Raw genomic sequence first — 23,461 nt, 5'->3', positions numbered from 1 at the left:
TTAGGACCATCTGTAATCTATGCACATAACTTTTTCCTGTTATATTTATAGGTTTTGAAACACAGTGAACTTATGGAATTTACTCAATTTTGTTAGCAAAATATTTTAGCCAATAAATAGAGCCTAAAAAATTCCTTATGTCATAAATGTTTTTATTGTGGTATATTATCATTTGATTTATCAAGCTAAGATGTATCAGCCAAATAACTAATGGAACTTAAAAGAATAATGTCATTTTTCTTTAAGAATAAGCTGAGCTTTGAAACTGTATCTTTATTGAAAAAATGTGAATAAACCCACTTTAAATCTGAACTGGAAAGGACACATGCTTTATCAGTCTGAAAGTTGTACAGAATCAAATATTCAACATGAGCCTGACTAAAAAACAGTGTTGTTATTTCATTTTTCTTGTTATCTTGGACATGTTGGACATCCTGTAAATCTTCAACAGATGTTCCTAAGTAATTATACCCCAAGACAAAACATGTTGTTGACCCATGTCTTTTAACTATGTTTTTGTATTCATTCGTGACTTATCTTTAATAAATACATGTAAATACAGACATAATTGTTTAAAAGAAAGCATAATATTAAAAGTGTACAGCATACAAGATACATAGTTAAATAGCATTTCCCAAGATGAAGCAAGCATACTACTGGTAGAATGTGAAAATAACATTAGGGGTAGGCCCATGGACAATTTTCTTTTTAATTTTAATTGGTACTTACTTGCATTAGAAAAATGTATATACATCGAAATCTTGATTTCATGAGAGATATAAGGATATGTTACAAATAATGAGCCATGAAAAAGAAAAATGCTAAGTAAATGATAATAGAGATTGCGTGAAGGCATGGCAGAATGATAAAGGAGAAAAGGCCAACACAGAAGTTGGCGGAACAGTGCCTTGTGAGTCAACAGTAGTGTGACGGTAACGTTTCATTTTATAATATGATTAATTTCAGTCGTCTATCTTCCTAGTGTATTTACTTAAAATTTGGTTCACAAAAATTAGATTGATATTCATTAGCCTGATTCGGGTAAAGCTCACAAAGCTCATGACAGTCACACAAGGAGCGACAGAAAACAAAACCACTAACTTGCAATTATTCAGTGAAACAATTTCCGTGGAAGTGCTTTGCAACCCCAAACTGCTGTACACGAGAAAGGAATGAGGGCGCATTTATGACTTATTCTGGAGATTATGTATAGACTGAGCCCTTTAACTGTCTAGCGATTGATTTCTCCCCTTTAAGTCCCTCTGAAATAAACCATTTATGTTAGTTCTGCTGAATCTCATCAGTACCTTCCCACCTTCACTAGATAACCCATACTCTAAAAACTGTCAAGCTTTGTACCATAGACACAATCTTAATATATCTGTGGTGTCCTTTTAGAAAAAACAATATTGAAGATAGTCTGGAAAAAAAGATGTTTAGAGATAGAGTACATTGGCTTTAATCATACATACACATTATTCACACCATAGTCTTTTGCAGTTGGACAAATTCTTCCATGTTCTCTACTATCCCTATTTGTTATAATCATGCTTAATGGTCTGACTAGCAGGGTCTTTTAAAATTCAGGAAAAGGTGGCAGGGAGATAAGCTTTTGACTCTTAATATATGGATATTTCTTTATTTTGTTTTCCAATTGATTTTCAGAGTTTTGGGTATAGAAGAAGTCTAGGTTCAAATCATTAATCTTTAAAAAATGAAACTGTTATTTGATTGTCTTTTAGCATCTAGTATTGCTAATGAGAAAACTGATGTCAATGAAACAGAATAAGATTTTGAGTCATTAAACTAACACATTTTCTTTGGATAATCCCTGTTCCTTTTTGGTCGATGATTCAATGGCAACCAATTCAATGAGAGGGAGGGCGATTCAGTCAGCAAAACAATGATCTTTGTTCAGTTTTGAGTCTCAAATTATACTTTTAAAATTCATAGTAAGAAAATTATCTTGAAAGCCTGACATTGTTAATAAAGGAGAAAAAATAGTATGGGAACAATAGAGTAGCCTCAGTAATAAAGGGGCCTAGATAGAAGGACCTGAGCTCTCACTTCAAAATACCCAACCATCTGTGAGCTCAGAAAGTTTTTTTTTTTTCCTTTCTCATTTTTAAATGGTAGAACAAAATCCAAAGAATACTATTTTGTGGCATGTAAAAATTGTACAAAACTTGAATTCGTGTCCATAAATAAACTTTTATTTGAAACGCAGCCTTAACTATTCATTTATATACTATCTATGGCTGCTTTCATGTTATAATGACAGAATTGTACTGATAAAGACGTGGCTGTCTGCAAAGCTGAAACTGTACTATGTGGGCCTTTACAGGACCATTTTGTTGACTTCTGATCTAGAGAACTGACTTGAGATGACTACTCTCCAATAGCCCACAGTGGTGGCGTCTCCTCTCAGGTTTCAAATAGCTAAGGGCAAGAGTCTGATAAACTCAGCTAAGCTTCAGTCAAGTTTCCATTGTGACCTGTGATCACAAGTGGGGACATTGGTTTGTAGACGTTTTACAAGCAGAGGAACCAGTTACAAGCAGAGGGAGGACCAGCGAGGAAAGCCTCTGGGCGAGCCAAAGCAATGGCCATTTCAACACCACAGTCAGATGGTCACTGCTGTCTTTTCTCTTGTTTCCTCATTAATGTAGCTTATGTTTCAGTAAATGAATAAGCTCTTACTAGGTATCTGTTTTATATGTTCCTTACACCGGCTCAGGCACCAGATAGATATGTGACACACTATTTTTGAGGGTCTCATAGAGAAAGGAAATCCACTGAGTTTAACTTAGCACTCAAGGAATGTAGCAAAGAACAGGTGAATTTTGAGCTGCTTCTCTTAAGGATGCTGTTCTGGTTATTTATCACTATAGAACAACCCCAAAATGTAGTGGCTTAAAACAACAATCATTTTGTCTTGGTTATTTAGTTTATAGCAATTAATAGTGGGAACATAATCCTTAAAGATGCAGTCAAAATCCACCTGTTGTTTATACCATTCCTGGAGTTCTAAAAATAAATTTTCTTCCTTTGTCTTTGTTCCTCACATATTCAGTTTATATCTCTCTTGGAGTATTTACCACATAGTATTTTTTTTTCTCCTTTCGAACGGCCGCCTTCCTCATACAAGTATAAGAACAAACTTATAGGACTATTTAAATGACAGAACTATATTATCAGGTTTGTTTTTATAAGGGATTACTCCCTTTTGTGTCTATATATCCTTCTAATTAGAAATATTAATATGAATATAAATATAACCATAATTTATAACGTGAACCTTTACTAATATACTGTACTATGCCAGTAAACTGTAACTTCATTTTATTGTTATTTTTCAAGTTATCACAGTTTGAATGTATGGCCAACATGGAATTTTTATCTGAACAAATAGAAATATTTCTTGCTAAACATACAAACCGCTAACACAAACCTGAAATGTCACACTTTGTAAATGAAGCATTGTGGCTGTTTGTCACCAGCTTTGGTCTAAGAGGTTGTAGTTCATGGAGAGACCTTTGCTCCTTTGTATATTCTTCCATTTTGTCAGAAATAGGACTATAACCGTAGCAACTTGACTGATCATAATTTTGAAATCCATACTTTTTTTTTTTTAATTTAAAGTTTCCTTTTGCTACTTTTTCTCTTACCGTACAGCTTAAAACTAAAATCTGAATCTTTAGCTATTTCTACGGTAGCTGCATTAGTATTTAATTGCTGTGTAACAAATTATCACAAAGCTAGCTGCTTTATTGGTTCAGTTTCGTGGGTCAGGAATCTGGGCACAGTGTGCTCCAGGCCGTATGAGGTGAAGATCAAGGTGTTGGCTACTGCTGCGTCTCATCCGGAGCTCAGTCCTTCCCGCAGGATGGGTTCCTTTGTACCATGTTGTGTACAGAATTGTCCAGGTGTCCATTCCAGCGGCATCACCAACATATTTTTAGAAATTCTCATATTTCTTTGGTTTAGTAGTCTTACTGTGTTATTAGCAAGTCAGTTTTAAGCCTTTCAAAGACCATCTCTTGCTGCCCTCTTCTAAAATCATCTAAAATCATAAAGTACTTTGCATTGATATTATATTTTTCCATCGTCAATAATTAGCTAAATTCCTCATACTTCCATGGATTCATTTATAAGTATTCCCAGTCAGTTAGGACCTATCTAGTTTCTAGAATTTTAGACCCACCCTTCTCACAGCTAGTACCAGTTGACTGCAACCTGTGCTCGGTTCCCTTTCTGTCATAAAGGACTATTCTGGCTTTAAAGGAGGGGTCAAAATAGTTTTAGCTCAGCTCTTAGACTGAGCATAAATCTCTCTCGCTTCTCCACCTCTGACATTTGCACAGTTCATGTTATTGCACCTCTGCCTTGCCCTGGCTCTCCAACCATTCTCTTATACTGAAATCTTTGTCTAGATATGTGCCTTTATGGGACCGGAGCCTTGCCTCGCTAATATCATGCCCTTATTCTTGACTACATAGCCAGCAGATCTGCTACCGACTGGTGCAGTATGTGGATATTGATGCCCATCCTTTTGCATTCGGGGCCCTCTGATCCTGGCCTCCCTCCGCATGCAACTGTCCTTTGAGTGCTATTTGTTCTCCACTTTTCAGGGTGTGCAGCTCCATCTCTGACCTCTAGTGCCTGCCCACGGCCACTGCTTATCTATTTTAGCCTTCTGGTTTTCCGTAGAGAAAGGGACCATGTCCGCTGTGACTCCAGAAAAGAGGCAGAATGGCAGCCATATCAAATTATATGCAATAAACTATTACATTTTATGTGTAGATAAGGTGAGTCAACAAACTTTTTTTTTTTTTTAAATGTTTCTATTATGACACAGGCACTGTGCTAGATAGTATTTGTCCGAGAATTTATCCATTAGCCCCTTAATTTGGTTTGCCTGCTTGCCTTCCAGTAAGAGTCTCAACCTTGCCTGGACTTCCATGCAGTTTTCATAGTGCAGTCTCTTTAATCAAGTTGCAATTTCTCTATTTTCACCAGTTATTCCTAAAGACAATAAATTCCACATCTGAGATCTAATTAATAAACTCATTGTAATGTTTACAGTGTGACTTAGACACTCTCTCCCAAGTTCATAATTAAGCTAACTTATTTTTCAGTTTGAAGTTCTCATCTAACATCTCTCTTTCTCATATTTGGATTATAACAAATTATCAGTTCTTGGCAAAATGTTAAGAGCTCATGTACATATCATCTGCTATTAATCTGTATTTTCTTTGCATTCACATGACCGTAATGGCTTCCATCACACAGCCCTTGCTAAACAGCTGCTCTCATTCCCTTTGAAGTGCCACTTCCTAAAGCTGCCCTTCAGGCCCTGTCTCCCTTCCGGAAGTCCTCCGGAAGTCCGCAGCCTCTCCACTTTCACTCTCCTTTCCTTTGCTCCACGCTGTGGTCTCGCGCAGATGGCTGAGCAGATCGATCCACGGATGGCATTTCTTCCCCTTTCCTCCTACTCCGCTCCCTTCCTTCAGGCCCTTCTTCTGTCATCGCGCTCCACTTGGTTATCTTTATTCTGTGATCCTCCCCTCGATCACGGATGACAGCTGAGCCTCCCCAGACCTCCGGCAGAAGCGAGGGGAACACAGTTCAGGTTGTGCTTTTCCAGACTCCCACAGGCCTGTTCCTCCAGATGTTCCCATTGCTCTGCCCGCTCCGTGCCTGAGCTGGCGGTGGGAGTTGCTGCGGCAGGGGCTGCCGCCCGCAGTGTGTCCTCAGACGTGCAAAGCACGCCAGCCCCCTCCTAGCAGGCATTCGCAGGTGAAAAACTGCCGCTTGCGCAGTCATCCGACGTGCGCAAACTGTTCTTCAAACCCTTTGCTTACACAGGTGAGGAAACGGGGGCATAGGCAGATGAGAGGATCCTGGAACACTCACAGGCAGCTAAGGGTTAGAGGCTGAACTTGTAGCTAGGTTTCTTGCCTTCTAAGCAAAATACATACATACATACATACATACATAGATAAATAGCTAAATAAATAAATAAATACATACATACATACATAAGTAAAATAAAAAGTGGAACAAATTGGGGTGTTAGGAAAATCGGGCTCTCTCCATATGTTCTAGTTTTTCTTCAGCCAGAAACACTAATTTGTAAGCAGGCCAACCTACAATTACTGATTTGGGCTTCAAATCTTCAGGAAGGTTCTTTTGATTTTAAATGGAGATTTCAGGGGTTTTTTTTGTGTACCAGATGCAAAGGTTCAAATATAAAAGTTTGAGAATTTGTCTTTGTACATTTTCCTGCTTGGAAGTAGACTTTAAGGGAACTTGAAGTTTAATTTTATCATTCTTATAAGGATTTGTTGCTTAAAAAGAGAGGGTTTTCATCTCTCTCTCTTTTTTTCACTTAAGAAAAGTGAGTTTCTAGCACAAACTGTAAAAACCATTTCAATCACTATAAACTAATCAGTTTTTAGCACTGCAGATGACTGTTTACAAGCTCATCTCCCAACAGCCCTGGAGCTCTCTATCAACTGCATTTGCAGTTGGTAAAAACATAGCTGTGCAGCAACCCTGAATGAGAAGCCATCAGAAAATATCCCTGTTGGTTTGGAATGAAGACCTTAATCTCCAGGAATGGTCTTTATTTAGAATGAACCCTTGAGGCTGTACCAACTTAAAGCCAAAACAACAGTCTGAATAACTAATGGGGGAGTCAAACTGGAAATAGAGGGTACCATCCCCAAAACAGGCAAATGGCTCAAATTCAGCTACGTACCTAAGCTATTTGTGAATGCCATGATTTATAGTATGTCAAAATACATGCAAAATAAATTTTAAGTGAAGATATGCTTATTTTAAACATGTGATATAGTATCATATGTAAGGCAGCTAATAGTGACATGTAAATTACACGCCAAATAAAGAACACTTAGAGAGCCTTGTATGTTCCCAGGATTTTCCTAGTGCTGAGTGCAGTGGACATTATGGTGGTCCCTGAGGGCTGTGATTCTAACCCATGAGGCAGGCATATAAAGCTTAGTTTGGGAAATAAGATAAAATAAAGAAAAGATATATAAATATAAAATATTACTGTTTTAATCCAGCTTCTCATAATATCTTAAAATGTGTTTCAAGTGATCTTAAGTTTTTAAAAATTAATACATTCATATTGTGACATATTTATGACTCATACAGCTACATATTATTTGTGAATGTTCCACTTGTTTTATAAAGGGGCAGATTTCTCACCTTTTACAAGGACTTGACGTTTTCAATAAAGTTCTATTTAGTAACTGAGAAATGGTATTGGAATTTAGAAAAGTCTTGTAAAATGGACCCATGTGACTGGAAAGATTAATGAATCTTCAAAGAATGACTTCACTGGAATGAGTAAGTTCTATGACATTTTTAATGAATTTATGATGCAAAATTTACTCCTTAAAACTGCAAAATATGTCATGTTTTCTTTACCAAAAGTAGAAACCCCTCAAGATTAAGGTCCTCTAGTCTAGTACATTTTTTTTTACAGTTATGAACACTTGTGTCTTTTTCTTGTGAGAGATTCTCTGTAACTTTTTAATGTGAAAATTATTCACAGAGTTCCTCACAAAACTTAACATTTTCTAGTGTGAAGCTGTATTTACCGCAGAATTCATCCAGCTATTTGTTAATTTACAAAGATCACTGGGAAGTATATTTTGTAATGTAATAGCCTTTCGAGTAGACACACAGGCAGGATTAATTGCTAAGCTGTGAGGAGAAAGGAGGCGGACAGGAGGTAAAGAGGAGTGGGATGGAGCATAAACAGGCAGATTCAGTAGTGAGCGCGCTATTCCGTGCGTATACTTTTCAGAATCGAGAACAAATTTTCTTTTAAAGTATCTTTCTCCAACTGCTCATGTAATTTGAATTTAAGATAATTTTACTGTATTTATACCCAATTAACTTTGTTTCAATATGTTGTATCAGCTCTACCTGTAAAAATAATGTCAATAAACATAACAATCAGTCCTTCATCTTCCGGATGTGTGTAGATGTGGTATTTTGGGTAGGGGAACAGTAGTAAGTAAAGGCTGAAAAACATTTTACAATATAATGTCTGTTGATATTTGTACTTTATAAGCTTATTATTTTTCTTATACCTTGTGACATCTTCTCCTATATTACATACCAGCAAAGCAAGAGTTTTGTGCCCTGAGTTTACCACTGACTATTAACCAGTCGACACAATATGACTGAAACATTTATAAACTATGAGAGTTTAAAGGTTAAAATTTCTCTGAGATTTGAGATTGAAGGGATCACCAAGGGACTACATAAACATCATAGTTCACCGTTTTGAAGGGTAGTATTCAAATTTGTTTTTTGCTTTTGTCTACAAAGTATATTTTGAATGAAACAATAAGGTAGAGAAAGGAAAGTCACACACCTCCTTCTCTCTCCCCGGTACTCGCTCCCAGCCGTTGAACACCGAATATTGCTTCTAAGTTCCCTGTGTTGTGAATGTTCAGGATACTGGCTTAACATTAGAGCAGAATCTTAAAAGGCGACTTGCCATGTTGTCACACTGATCCTCATGGACACTGACTCTGTGAATTACATTCTCTCCAGCCCATCTAGTCCAACTCCTTTTCCATTCCTTGGTTTTCCTTTAGGCTTTATGATTTAGGACAAATGACATCTCTTGGAAGTCTTTTCTAATTCCTAAGACATGAGAACCCTATGCAATCTTTATTAAGTCTCTCCCATGTAAGGTTATAAATTCTTGCAGGGATTATAGGGTGAAGGAATAAAAAAAAAAAGAAGAAGACAGAGATCATGTAATTAATATTTTACTCGTCTTGTTTTCTCCAGGACGTAAGAGAAGAAGGTGTTCTATAAACGTTTGGATGAGTGGGGATGGAGATATTTCACGACTGCCAACTGTTGGTCTTATTCCATGTTAAGCCCTGTTTTTTTTCCCTAATTAAATTTATTGGGGCGACATTGGTTAATCATATAGGTTTCAAGTATATAATTCAGTAATTCAGTCATTCATTGTTGTGTGTTCATCATCCAGAGTTAGATTTTCTTTTGTCACCATCTGTTTGACCCCTTTATTTACATCCCTCTCCCCTTCTTCCTTCTGGTGACCACTAACCTGTTTGTGTCCATGAGTCTATGTTCGTTTGTCTTGTTCATTACTTGTTCCCACATGTAAGTGAAATCCTATGGTTCTCATTTTTTTCTGATTTATTTCTCTTAGCGTGATAATCTCAAGACCCATCTCTTTTGTCCCAGATGGAAGTATTTCATCTTTTCTTATGGCTGGATAGTATTCCTTTGTACATGTGTATCACATCTTCTTTATCCAGTTACCCATTGGACGACACTTTGGTCACTTCCATGTCTTAGCCACTAAATTAATGCTGCAGTGAACATTGGGGTGCATATATCTCTATAGATGTTTTCAAATTTTTCAATAGTCTATATTGCGGTAACTAGTATTTTATCTAATGAGGAAACTTTCTTATTTCCATCTTTTGTCTGTTAAATTCACCCTAATTTTGTTGGTGAAATTTTCAGGGGAATCTTCATATGCCATCTACAGACCAGTGTGAAGACCTCTGAATTTAAAAACCACTTTCATAGTTTAAAGATCTTTTAAATTTTGTCAAACTGTTTAACAGATGGGAATCTTAGATAATTAAGGAGATTTGCTAAAAGAGTGTGGATTTTTCGCAACCTTATTATCACTTCTTGTCCCACTTAAAAAAAGAAATCAATAGAGCTATCTTAGATAGTGGAAGACAGCCCTTACCATATGTATTTATGCACTGTGAGGTCTCTGATAACTTTGTCACAGTTTTAGAGTTTAAGTTCTTAAAGTGGAACTATATTTGCATAGCTTTTTAACACCCTGTAAACTAGTAAGCTTCTAAAAATGGTTTGGAAAGTTAAGAATGACAGAACTGACAATCTTTTATTTTTATTTTTAAATTTTCCCCAGCGTGAGAGTTGAGTGTGAAGGATAGCACATTCTACTTTATCAGAGAGAAGTATGTCCCCAACAGGCCCTACATCTTAGCTAAGAAAGATAGTTCAGGGAATTTCTGTAGTTCGCCCAGTTTTCCATATATTAACATCTTAATACTATGGCACACTTGTTAAGCTGAGATCTTAATATTATTGCATTATCGCCAACTACAGTTCAGATTTTATTCAGATTTTCCCACTTTTCCCACTAGTGTCTTTTTATGTTCCAGGATCTAATCCAGGATTTCACATTTCATTTGGTTGTACAGAATTTCCAGAGACAATTTCTCAGTCGTGTGTGTGTGTGTGTGTGTGTGTGTGTGTGTGTGTGTGTCTGTGTGTGTCTGTGTGAGTGTGACCCTGACAATTCTGAAGAGTCTGGTCAGGTAGTCTATAGAATCTTCTTCCATATGAATGCCCTCATGTCTGTACTGGGGCTGTGGTTTCTGTGGAGGGGTAGAACTGAAATGAAGTGACCTTCTCACTCCATCGTGTCAGGAAATCAGCATAACGTTTGCCATGGTGATTTGTTTAAGGTAGTACCTGTTCACTTAGAGGTACTATTTTTCAGTTTTTATGTGCTGTTTTTTGGCGGTGAGTCACTAAGAGTCCCCAAATTCAGCTCATCCTTGGGGGAGGGGTGAAGGGGATTAAGCTCTGTCTCTTGGGGAGGAGCATTTTAAATTAATGAGTAAGTAAATATTTTTAGAATGTATCAGTTTTAATTTCTAATATTATATATTTCTACATAAATAAAACTCTAGTGCCTCAATCATTTTTAAGACTATAATGGAATCCTGAAACCAAAATATTTGAGAGCCACTTGTCTAGCCATTGAGCAGTTACGATGTCCTGTTATCCAAATAGCTTTGCGCTTCCGCACCTGGTGTAATATGGTGTGGCGCTGTTGTGCAGTTTCTTCCATTAACCCCTTTCCCATTTGTCTCGAGAATACTCGCCAGCAGCACTTGTGGCTGCAGCGTTTGCCTCAAGATAACTCGTGAATTCCAGTCCTAACCTCACCCCCAAAGATGGCATACGTCTCCCATGCTTTTCAGGGCATTATATCGAAACAGGGATGATGTAGTTGGTGCAGCTCATTCGAACAGAAACAGATGCCAAATGATCTGGGAAAAAAAAACAAACAAAAAAAACGGATTGCAAAGTGGACGACTCTAGCCAGAATCTGTGGTGAGCTTATGACACTGAAATGGTGTCACAAGAAGGAGGTGACAACGTTGTCAACATTCCACAATGATACTGTGACTAAAGGAGATGACAGAAGTGGAAAGAAACAGAGAAGCCACGTGTCTTTGTGGATTATGGCGAGAATGTGGCACAGTGGACTCTGGTCAGATGCTTGCTTCCTATCCAGCTGAGCGCAAAAGGCGCAGATCTTGGTGTAAGAAATTCTTTTGTCACCCTCTAGACATTACAGTGCCGAACTCCTACGTCCTGTTCCAGAAGGACAGTCCTGAGCATGTGGTCAGCCACGCAAACTTCAGACTGACGTTGACTGAAAGAGGCTGGAAAAGCATCGCGAGCCAGGGCAGCAACGCCTTTTTGTTCTCCTCGAACCTAGGTGTATTTGTTTGCAGTAAAGATAACATATGTGTATATGTCGGTTTCAAAAGCATAATGGAGACGACATTTGAACAAACTACGGTTATGAAAAATAACTTACTTGAGCATAAGGACAATTAATTGAAATACTAGTGTAAGTTTTTCATCATTTAAAAGAAAAAAAAACAAGCATAGTAGAGAAAGTTGTGTGGAATGCATAAATCTGTTATCGAAATAGATGATTCCTTATCCTCACTCTGAAGAGAATATGAGTGACAGGAATGTATCCAAAGATTCTTTTATGTATCAGTGACAAGAATTCTGTGGAGCAGAAGAAGGGAGTAAAGTTATGGTGGATGCTCTAGCCAAGACTCCCCTCACTGTCAAAAAAAAAAAAATAAAATAAAATCTCCGAGACTCTTTTGGTTAGAATTAATTCCAGAAAGCTTTAAAATCTGTATAAAAATAGTTCGTGATGCAATATTATTATGCTTGCTCATGTTAGAAGTCCTTCGTACAGGGTGGCAGTAAATCTTATTAAGGACTGTCCTCATTTCTCATTACAACAAAGCCAGTATTTTTCTTCACCTAGCTACACCTCCAAAAACAGCTGTGGAAACCATAACAAGTTAAGAAAAATTTGCATTTAATGACTAGAAATTTTATCATAAATATTATAAAATTCCATATTAATAAACTCCAGAATAATACAGGAAGTAAAAAAGATGAGTAGTATATATTAAGCAAAAAATAAAACACCTGATTTTGATATGTGGTTTGGCATCCTAATAATTATTTCTGGCACATGTATCAACACAATTATTCAAAGCAATGAGTCATTCCAACTTGAAAAATGTTTCCTTTTAATATCATTTATGTAAATTGGATAGGATTATTTATTAATAGCTGTTAAAGTACCTGGAAAAACTTTTGACTGAGGGTAACTAGGCTGTATGACCTCTTCTTGACATGAAATTTGAATATTTCCAATATTCAAAGTCTGTGCACACAGCTGTGTAACTGTTTGTTCTTTATTCTTAGATTGGTTTATGAACTATTATAAAGGTTTTGAAGGATAATATGGTTATTGACCCCTTACAGAATTCTTATAAGACAATTTAGCTCGATTTTGGATTTCTATTTCAATACATGCACAAATTCTGTTGTTATTTTTACTTCCGACTGGATATTTATCTGTTTATGTCCAATAGCCGTTGGAAGGTAATGGCTCCTGACCACAGTCGTCAGTCTAAATAGCGGCCTTGGGCAGATCTCCCCAAAAATTCACTGGAGGGGATGCTATGATTTTAATTTTGGGAACTTTATGGTTGGTTATATCATTGTTGTGAAGATATGGACTTTAAAAAATATGGAAGCCCGCCCTTTACCTAAATGCCTTCATTGCCCCCAAGCTCTTGAAGAACAAGAAGTGCAAGGGAGGACTCAGCATGGGAGGCAGAGGCGTGACGTGCGTGTGCTTGGAAGGAAAACACAGGATGGGTGTTGCCAACAAAGCGTCTGGAGTGACATTGTCCTTTGTTCTTTTCTCAAATTTAACCACTCTTTGGGGGATTATACATTTTTTCAATAGGAGTAGGAGTTAAGGACTTTTCTAAGTAGGATTAAATATGTTTAAAAGGAATTTATTTCTGCAGTTTAAGTGAGGGTTGGTTAAATTTAATCATCCCCTCTCATTTGAGGTCAAGGCGTTTGTGTTTATACATATTGCATGACACTTAACATCGGTAAATGTATATATTCGCCTTGTACAGATTAAAACAGGTGTTCTCAAGTTAGGGCACAACATAAACAGTTTAAAACGCTTTGGAATGAATGGCTCTATTTTGTTATAATCAAGAAATATGAGGGAGAGATTTGAGTGGATGGTCAGCACTTTGGGTACTCTGTACCCAGCCAGGTTCTGACTTCATCGACACGTTTCATAGAAAGGGTGTTTTAATGAAGGATGGAATCGTAGATAATTCATTCCATGCTGTGAGGTTAACCACAGGCCTCTAAGAAATCACAGGACTTATTACTCCTGCAGATGTGCTGGAACCGAAAGCAAGGACTGAAATTCTGAAGCACCACAGTTTTTTCTGACTCGATTTGATTGTGAAGCATATCCTGGTTAGGTGGTCGGGGGGGGGGGGGGGGGTGTGTGTGTGTGTGTGTGTGTGTGTGTGTGTGTGTGTGTGTCCGCTTTCTGTGAGAACACTTGTTCCACCCGTACAGTTGAGACCATTTCACATGGGTGAGTGCTCACAGGGTAAATACGCCTTGCGTTTGTGCAGCTTCCTTGAGTAACATTTGCACGGGGAAGCCATCCCTGGTGTCCTTATTTCTATCTGCACTCCTGCATTCCGACTCTCATGCCCAGCTCAGCAAATGTGGAGCCATCATTATCACATTGATAGTGCAGAATAATAGTTTTGAAACTGAATGTTCTCTCTCTAACCCCCATTTTCTGTAACACCCGGGCACTCTGCTCTTTAAAATTGGAGGACAATTGTGGTGATGTGGATAGCTACTAATTATTCCTTCTTAATCAAACTATCATAAAAACACAAAGAAAATCATTTTTGAGTTTTCCATATAGTATATCTTTAATTTTCTGAGGAAATGATGGAATGTCATTAGACTTTAATTGCAAATATTTGCAATAAAATGAAGCAGCCATGGACTAAATTTTACTGGAAAATGTAGATAGTGCATTTTAGTTTCTGTTTGATGAATTTTAAAAGCAAGAGAGGGTATTATTTTATACCCTCTGTTTTCTGATGACTTTTTGAACATACTGGGTTTTAAAAGTTTGTAGAATATTTGTTTTGACAGTAATTCATGAATTTAATGAGGTATTTTAAGTGAAGGTTGAAAAGGGGAATACAATAAATATGTGACAGATGACCCTGGTAACATAACTAATAATTTAGCATAGAAAATGATCAATATAATATGAAATTGAAATTTTGATCACTTGCAGGAAAGCAACAAGTTTGCCAAAATTACAAGAATGTAGTTGAATTTTTTGGGGGGGGATGTTATTCTTCAGAATTAAAATAAACATTTTAAAAAGTATTAAAAATTACTAATTGGCTTGTTGGCAAAACCCTGCATTTTCAAAATATTCCTATATGTTTGATGTTTCTTTTAAAATCAGTATTTATCTGATTGGTTTGGGTAACATGTACTCAGAGAAGCCTCCGTAGATGGTCTGGTCTTGCCTTCTCCTGTGTTACTAGTGAAAGAAGCAGCCTGGAAAAGTAATGCGCAGCGGTCATGTGAAGTAAATTTATCAGCAATGTCAGATTCAGGTAGTACTAAACACTGTTCGGCTTATCCTAAACAGTGACGGAATTATTAGTGACATACTAAACAGTCTGGAGGAAGGCCGACTCAGGTTGGTTAAGACTCCAGATTCAGGTGTCTGACCTTATCACCAGCCCAGGTTCTTTTCACTCAGTTCTGAGAGCATTAGTTACCTTCACAGTGGCAACGTGACCACAGCAGGTCGAAATATCTCGTCTTCGTGTCCCAGCATACAGAGGCAGAGAAGGGGTCATTTTTCCTTATATCGATATTTATGATTAAAAAAAAAACTTCCATAGGATTTCTCCAGAACTCTTTTCAAGTCTCAGTAGACAGCCAAGAGGAGTAAGGTAATCCTGTTTAACCTAAATCTATCATTATTTCCATAATTCTGATGGAGGAAAGGTGAACGTTAGAACAAAAATCAGGATTCAACAGATATGGAAGAAGAAAAACGCCTGTCGAATAGGCAGTCCACCACGTGTACTACTACCAAGAATCAACCATGTGCCAAAGAAATCGCCCTCTATAATAATAAAAATAATGACAACGACAACAAATTCTTACCCAAATGCAAAACCCGAATTTAATCATGACGAAACAGTTAAACACACACTGAAGGCTGTTGCATCAAACAACTGGCTGTTCTCTTCAGAAGACATGGCGTTGATACCTAAATAAAGAAAGACACACTGCAACAGAATATGGAAAACCGAGGAGGTGAGCCATCTACATGCCATGTGAGATCCTTAGCTGGATCCTGAATCGTGAAAGGACATCGGTGAGGCAAGAGGTTTCTCTAGATCTTTTTAATAGGATAGTATCACTGTGCTTTTCTGATTCTGATATGGTTATGTAATATGTTACTTTTTAAGAAAGTTTTGTGAAGGGTAAACAAGAATTCTTTGTTCTATTTTTGCAAACTTTTATAAGTCTGAAATTATTTCAAAATGAAAATCTAAAAATAAAAGAGCATGCATTGTGATATGTATAATGATAGCAGAATGTATATATTCAAAATGAGCACATATGTATGTAAGAATAATTTGATCAAGAGGTCAGAGAAAGATTAAAGAAGGTAAAAGGTAATTAGTTTTGGAAATAAAATATTTTCCTACCTGGCCAAGGTTTTAATCCACTAATTTGAGTGCTCCACAGGGAAATGTAGAATCTAGCCCTTCTCAATCTTATCTGTCTTTTCCCATGGATACCTTACTGACATAAGTTCCAAGAAATGCACTTTATTAAACATTAGTGAAAAGTATGGGTAGTGAAGAGGGTATTTTTTAGTATGAAATGGATATGAAAAGGTTAACTTCCATAGAGATCAAGTTCAGTCATCTGCTCTAAAATATAAATATACATAATAGGGATTTCAGCTTGTGCCCAAACCTTCAGCCTGTTGCTGGGGCTCAGACTCCTCTGGGCATATTTGGTGACGTGGTGGGACAGACCCCACAAAGAAGTCGTTCACACTGGGTCAACAGCTTCTTAGAGAAGACTTCTTGCCTTGGATATCAGGCAAACTGACAAAGTGGCAGGGAGGTAGGAGGAATCTCTCAGCAAAGCAATAACAACAGTGACGATAATGATGAAGATGCCAGACTAAAAACTGTCCCAGAATAATTTGCCAGGCACAATGGCCTCGAGCTGGGGAGAGAGCTTCAGCTGAGTGGGAAGCAGGACAATGAGCATCCTGTCCCCTTGGCTGGGCTCCGTGCTTGGATCCCTGGGGGAGAGGGAGCTGGAGGTCAACCTCGAAGGTGCCTTTCATGGCACCGAGGAGAACAGGGGACACTGACCCTGGCTCCCACAAGCCGTCCTCACAGAGACTTGCAGCTCTGGCCCGAGTCCATTGACTCTCGCAGATGATGCCGGCAGCAGCCGGTGCAATTCCCGTGCTCTCCGTGGTGGGCTGCCGGCAGAGGTGGTCAGCAAAATAGCAGTGGCATCAGCTGCAAAGAACTGGATCGTGAGCACATTTGTCATCATCCCAGAGTGATGTCCAAAGCACATGCAAGTTGTTGACACTGAGGCAGCTAGAGTTCTGGCCATTTTCTGAAGCCACTTTGATGATTTTTGTCAGCTGCTGGAGAGACCAGGAAGCAAGGGCTTCTTCTTCCCGTTTCTTCTGTAGATTCACAGGAGTTGGATGGGGCTGTTCTTCCTTGAGCTTGAGGCTGACTTGGCTTTTCAAGTAGAGTTTTAATAAACAGCAAATGACATTACACTTTTAAGTAAAATCTGAGCAAACCAGTGAGGTCACCTGAGTGTACTGTGATTGCAGATTATACAACACAACCTCCATAGTTAAACTGAATGAAACACAACAACATGAAACTTGTTTTTGAATGTGCTCTGCAATATGTCACCAGCACATTGTTCTTTGACTCACTCAGAGGGAAGTTAATGAGCCCGTGCGTCTGGCTGCGTGTGCCGGCACATGTGTGGGGTGTGGGAAGGGTGCTGGGAGCACAGAGTAGAGAAGTGTCAGGTGACCACATTTAAGCGTTTGACTTAACTTTTTAATTTGAGTTATATTTTGCCAGGGTCCCATCACTTGACCTTTCTGTGCAGCGTGGTGATAGATTCCTTCTAAAGTGTCTTCATCCAACTGCGCGTCTGTTAATCCAGTGTCAACATTAGAGAGATTAATGAGACATAAAATTCTTTTTTTAGGCCTTTCAGATAAGTTGCCTTTTATAACATCCTCATTCTTCTAAATATATTCCCGGCTAGCCTGGATTTTCTTTTGTGTTTCTGCTAGTGGTTCTGTGTCCAACTATTTAGGATACACATATATTTTTATTCACATGTCCGGTCTCAAATTACCTTTTCCTGGATAAAGAAGACTTTTGGTTGCTCAGCTACAGTACTATGTACACTTTCAGACCTAGACTTTTAAAGCTATTTCCTGATATGCGTATTCTATGCAACCTTAGTCTAAACGAAACACCCTATTCATGTTGCCACTGCATAGGAACGACCCCAGCTAAAGACCACGCCACCCCCCTCTGGTTTGCTCATAGGCTTTTATTAATGTCTTTTGACAGTCAAGCTCCCTAGCTGGGGTATCTTCTTGCAGATGCCTAAGGTCCCCTGCCTGTGAGAAGACCAAGACAGCGCCATTGGAGCCCAGCCCTGGGCCAGGTGTCTGTGCGCAGTCTTCTGATGACAAGGGATGTTCCCACCTAAGTCCAGAGTTTACTACTGCAGCATGAAAATCTGCCCAGGGTCTCGGGGAAGATGGATTTGAATGGAACTCCTGAGACCGTCAATAACGTTTATTACTTCTGGTCCTAGTGGGGGTTTGGGAGAATAGTACAAGGAGGAACTAAATGCTGTAATATAATTTCACTCTCTCCTGGGTACCATGAGAAGATCAGCATACATAAAGACAGGCTTAGGTTAAAAAAAATGTGTTTGCTTTCTTCCTCCACACAAGTCCCAGAGCACTGTCTTCTGTCCTGACAATTATTCTAAGCTCTCAGTGCTCAGTGCACTCATATTTCTACTTCCATATTGTGCATGTATATTTAGCCATTCTTTAAATTCCACATATGATAAAAATGGTAAAAGGAAAAATAATGATGTTCATGAAAAAGCTTCATAATTCAAAAACATTCTTTCAAATGGATTATCTTGTTCGGTCTTGAAAGCAACCATGTGAAGTAAATTGGGATTTTTTGTTTGTTATCCATGTTTAGGTCAGGATAGCAGAGGATTTAAATGATTTGGTGACAAACTCACATTAACAGGTTGAATGAAAAAATAAAATCGAATTTCAAGTCTTGCAACTACAAAAACCAGGACTCTTCCAATTAGGTTGTGCTCATATTCCTCCCTTTCTTTTTCTTCTCTTAATATTTTTTCCTGTTCATATTTTTTCATAGTATTCAGTCACCTCAGTACTTTCTAATTGTATGGCAACTTCTTAATCATGGAGTCTTTTAATTTCTTAATTCATCACTTCCTCTACCATCCCTTCATATAAGTTAAAAAGCACGGGTCATTCATTAATCGTAGGAGGCACATATTTAAGTCCAAATCCCGAAGACTATTTTACTTGTTTTCGCAAAATCCTGGACACACATTCTTCTTTTCTTGAATGCTTCATTCAAATTTGGATCCTAGTTCTGCGACCTAGAGCTATTGAATCTTTGTTCTTTTGATATCCAAAGACAGATTTCAATGTCTAAAACCTCTCTTTTCTGTTTATATAATCTTAATTTTATTAATGGCTCTTCTTAAGGTTTCAAATCAGGGATCTTTTAGATCCAAGTGACAAATATATGACCTAAACTTAAACTTTACAAATGCATTTATTCTCTTACAAATGAAAATATCAAAAATCAGTGGCAGCCACAGCCCTGGCTTGGCGTAAAGGTTCAGAGACGCCGCCAGGTTGACTGCAGGCTAGCGGGGTGGAGCTTCAGAGTAACAGAAACGTTCTGTGCAGTGACGGTGGTGGCGAATACTCGACTGTGCATTTGCCACAGCCATAGAAGTACAGAAAATGCACTGCAAAGACTGCATTTTATTGCCATAGATTAAAAAAAAAAGTCAGGATGAGCGCATAACCTAAATTGTAATGAACTGTTCATGCCTGCTGTATCATGGGAGAAAAACCAACTCTCTCCATGTTCTCCTCACTAACAGTGGGACAATATAACATGGATTAAGAACAAGATTTGATTTTTTTTTTTAGATATTGTAGATTAATTCTGTGGTGTTGAGTGTGAAAGAAGCAAGGAGAAACAGAGAAATGCCTTCTTTGAATATTAGTATAGCAGATAATAGTCAAAGAATGAGGTAGCCAATGAAGAAAAACATAATAGAAATTTATTGCTTTTGGTTTGCTGGTTTCAAAATGTGGGATTATATTTGTTTGTGATATGGCAATTATACTTATCTTAATATACTTCAACAAAAGAAGGAATAACCAGCGTTTAAACATCTGACATTATTCCTAATGAGGACTGAATTGTGTCCAAATCTCAAGTCATATAAATTCCAGTATAATATTTTATGTTAGTTAGAAAGTTTTCACAATTGTTAACTAAGTCAATTTTCTTTCGAGAAGAGAGTAAGCTGACTGATTTCTTCAGGTTTTACATCTTGATTATTTGATTATACTCATTGGCTCACTTTACCCAATTTCTCTCTTAGTGTTTATATTTGTCCTTCCTACATCAAGGGAAATAAAATGCCAGACACAGAGTAATATTTATTGGTAAGAAGAGGACAGAATTCGATTCATAACCATAAGCAATCTGTGTGAAAAATGCTACTACATCGTACTAAGGTCAAAACAAATGCTTTTAGTGTGCATTACATTAAGTTTTCTTTCTTTCTTTTTTTTTTTTTAAGTCATTTTATATCTAGGTGTTTGCAGCACAGTTCTGTCATCAGAAGCATAGCTCACTTAAATAGAGTATTAAAAAAGAAACAGCATTTTCTCACTAAAATAGTTATCAACTTGAGAAGATTAGGGAATCAAAGCTGTATTTATTTTTAATTCATCTAGTAAGCCATGCAAATCTTTAAAGGACTGTATTTGCAATCACACTTCAGACGATGTCAGTCAGTGTACTGGATTTTGTGATGACTAGGATGCTTTAAAATCATTGAAGATACAATTTACTTTCTTTTCAGTAAACCAAAGAAATTCTTTTACAAAAATGTAAGAGCTAGACAAGCATCCCAAAAGCACATTTGACATGATTTTGTTTTGCTCATCTTCTTTTGCTTCATTTACATTCTCCTTTCTCATGTCTTTGATTGCAAAAATAAGTTGCTTGTTGAACATTCTGCTATAGTTTAGCATTTATGTTTAAGTAACTTTTTCCATATGCTTGTTTTGCCTCCATGAGGTCTCTTTGTCTCAACTTTCTTTACTCCATACCCTTAAATTAAAGAAAAAAAAATTCTTTAGCTTCCCTTGTTGTGTTTGGCTATGATGTGTAAAATCAGTCATACCCAACTCTCTCCTGTAAGTTTATAATTTTAATTAGCTTCCTATAAAATTTCCCTCCTGACTCCACTGCCCAGTTTAAATAAGTTCCAACTTCCTTAACTCCCAAGAAATGGGATGTGCAGAAGACAGTGATTAAAGGATTAAAATAAACCTCTAGAAATCCTATTTCTTCTTTGAAGAAAATTAGGTCACTTTTTGCCATGTTTTCTGCCTGACTTCATAGTTCATGGCTGACCATCAATATTTGATAATTTAAAATGGCTTTTGGCTCTCTCTTTTTAAAAACAAGATTAGTTACGTATGTCATATGAACTCCTGCATTTGTGGTAGCGCACACTAGAATTAAGGTTAATACTCTTTTTTCCATTACTGTATGCTGTCTTTACTAAACTTTCTCAAGAATATTCCTTCTCTAGGTTGGGACTTTGAATGCTTGGTCTCAAATGTTGTCCAATTACCGTTCATCTTACCACATTCAAGTCTTCAAAGACAGAATCAAAACAGATATTGGAGCTTGGCAGAGACGAGGATGTTAATCCTCTTTGAATCTGGATAAATTCGGCAGCATTTGTATAATCAAGGCAGAATGGGATATAACGAAGATACAGTCATTGCAGTTATCCAAAGCTTTCCATTAAAGTCCTGTTGGGAGCAGAAATTAGGAAAAGGATATGATTAGAGTTGTGGATAATATTTTGAGAATAAAATTTACCTATTTCTCATTTTTTATCTCTTCTGGAAATAAATTCAAAGTCAATGTAAATTATATTATTTAGATATGCATTGCATTTGAATGCAGAATATTAACTTGGCAGTATCAATTCAAATTTAATATTCACATACTTCAAGACTCAGTGATGTTATTTATATTTATAGAAACGCTTTCTATATCCCCAAGTGGCCATGTACAACAAAGCTATTGAAATATTATTTGTCACAGTGTAACAAAAGAATAACCAAGATAATCAATAATGTAAAGGGTGAATAAAACATAAGATACCGTTAACAGTTAAATATCTTCAAGACATATTAGGTACTGAAAATTATAAACTGCAGGCTGATATCTACAACTTGATGCTGCTTATATAATGGATGGAGGGGGGGAGAGAGAACATATGTACAATATGTATAAAATGGTCAACACACGTCTGAATAAAATGATTTAGAAGTATACATAGTAAATTGATAGCCATAGTTACTTTGGGTTTGCGATTTGATAGTCCAGGAGAACTATTCCCTTACCCATGTTGTTAGGTTTTCATTTATTTTGTGTTTAATGTATATTCTGAATAGTAAAGAAGATTAATATAAAACAAGCAAATAACACTTTCTGAATATTACATTTTTATCATATAAAGGGATAAAATGTACGTATATTCACATATTTTATTTTATGAATTGAAATTATCCAGCCTGGTGATTTTTTTACCTCTGTTTTCACCCATGGGCTGACCATTCACTTTAAGATACAGAACATGAAATAACTAATTTATAATACAGGCATATGTAATCCTATTCTCTTATTTAACAAAAAAATAGAAGGAAAGATGATGGTGGACTTGAGAAAAGCCATAAATGTCACACTTATCTCAACGACTGCTTTACACATCAGAACATTAGCATTTACCTCTAGATGGTGACGTGGCAAAATGAGAATAAAATATATGTTGTATTGGAAAAGTAGCGAAACTTAATGACATTATGGTCAAAGTCTTCCTTGATTTGTCAGCGTGTTTGATTGTCATCTAATCCAGTTATGCAGGATGATGCTGATTCTGGGAATTCCTCTTTCCTATAATATGATTATTTTGTTACTACGAGAATTATAGTAGCAAACTTACCAACAAACTCTTTTTGCTTTGGAAATGATTAGATGCCATTTATTTGCTGGATAAGTCATGCTTGTGCTTTTCTGTAGGTGATCATTACTTTAAAGTTAATAACTGTGTTAGATATAGTAATAGTTTTGATACTTAGGGAAAGTGGAACTGGAAACAGATGTCTTGTATTATTAGATGATTTTTAGAAAAGAGAAAATTTATATCATATTTGTTCACATAATTGTCATTTTCATTGTTTTATCCTTTCTTGTAGATTTAAGTTTCCATCTGGTATGGAGTTTCATTCTTTCATCCCTTTGGCAAACAGCAATGTTGAATAAAAATGGTGAGTGTGGACACACATTATTTCTGATTGAATGCATAGCTTCTAATGTTTCTTACTTTGAATAATGTTAGTATAGGTTAATCAAGTCTATTGAGTGTTTTTATATATTACTAGTTTACTAAGAATTATTATCATGGATATTTAATTTTATCAGTCTTAAGCGTATTTAACCTTCCAATGTAGTGAAAGTTATTTTCTAGAATTCCTAACTATAAAACCAAACTTCGTATTTTTAGGATAAAGGTAAGTTAGTCATTTTTTGCTATTTGGGATTTTTACATTTATTTTAATGAGTGATACAGATTTTTAATTTCCCTTTTGAATACTGTTCTTTTTTGGTTCTTCATTCTTTAGTTTTTTATTGGTTGTTCATTCTTCAGTTTCCAAGTACATTCTTTAGCTCTTTAACAGTTTATTAATTATAAATCATCTCAATTTTTGTTT

The 23,461-nt window shown here is 36.8% G+C and overlaps 1 long non-coding RNA gene across 2 annotated transcripts in view; it reads left to right on the top strand.

Annotated features, from left to right (window-relative positions):
• LOC107512505 overlaps positions 1-23,030 on the top strand; it is a 337,769-nt gene extending 314,739 nt beyond the window's left edge. For both annotated transcript variants that reach the window (XR_004954838.1, XR_004954839.1), the window contains exon 4: positions 22,946-23,030. This is a non-coding gene — a long non-coding RNA (uncharacterized LOC107512505). The remainder of the gene's footprint in view (positions 1-22,945) is intronic.
• The last annotated feature ends 431 nt before the right edge of the window (positions 23,031-23,461 follow it).

The sequence above is a fragment of the Rousettus aegyptiacus genome, unplaced genomic scaffold (genome assembly GCF_014176215.1).
Source record: "Rousettus aegyptiacus isolate mRouAeg1 unplaced genomic scaffold, mRouAeg1.p scaffold_m13_p_16, whole genome shotgun sequence".
In the NCBI taxonomy this organism is placed as follows: Eukaryota; Metazoa; Chordata; class Mammalia; order Chiroptera; family Pteropodidae; genus Rousettus; species Rousettus aegyptiacus.
The sequence above is the reverse complement of the archived record's forward strand: the minus strand, read 5'-3'. Positions and strand labels throughout refer to the sequence as shown.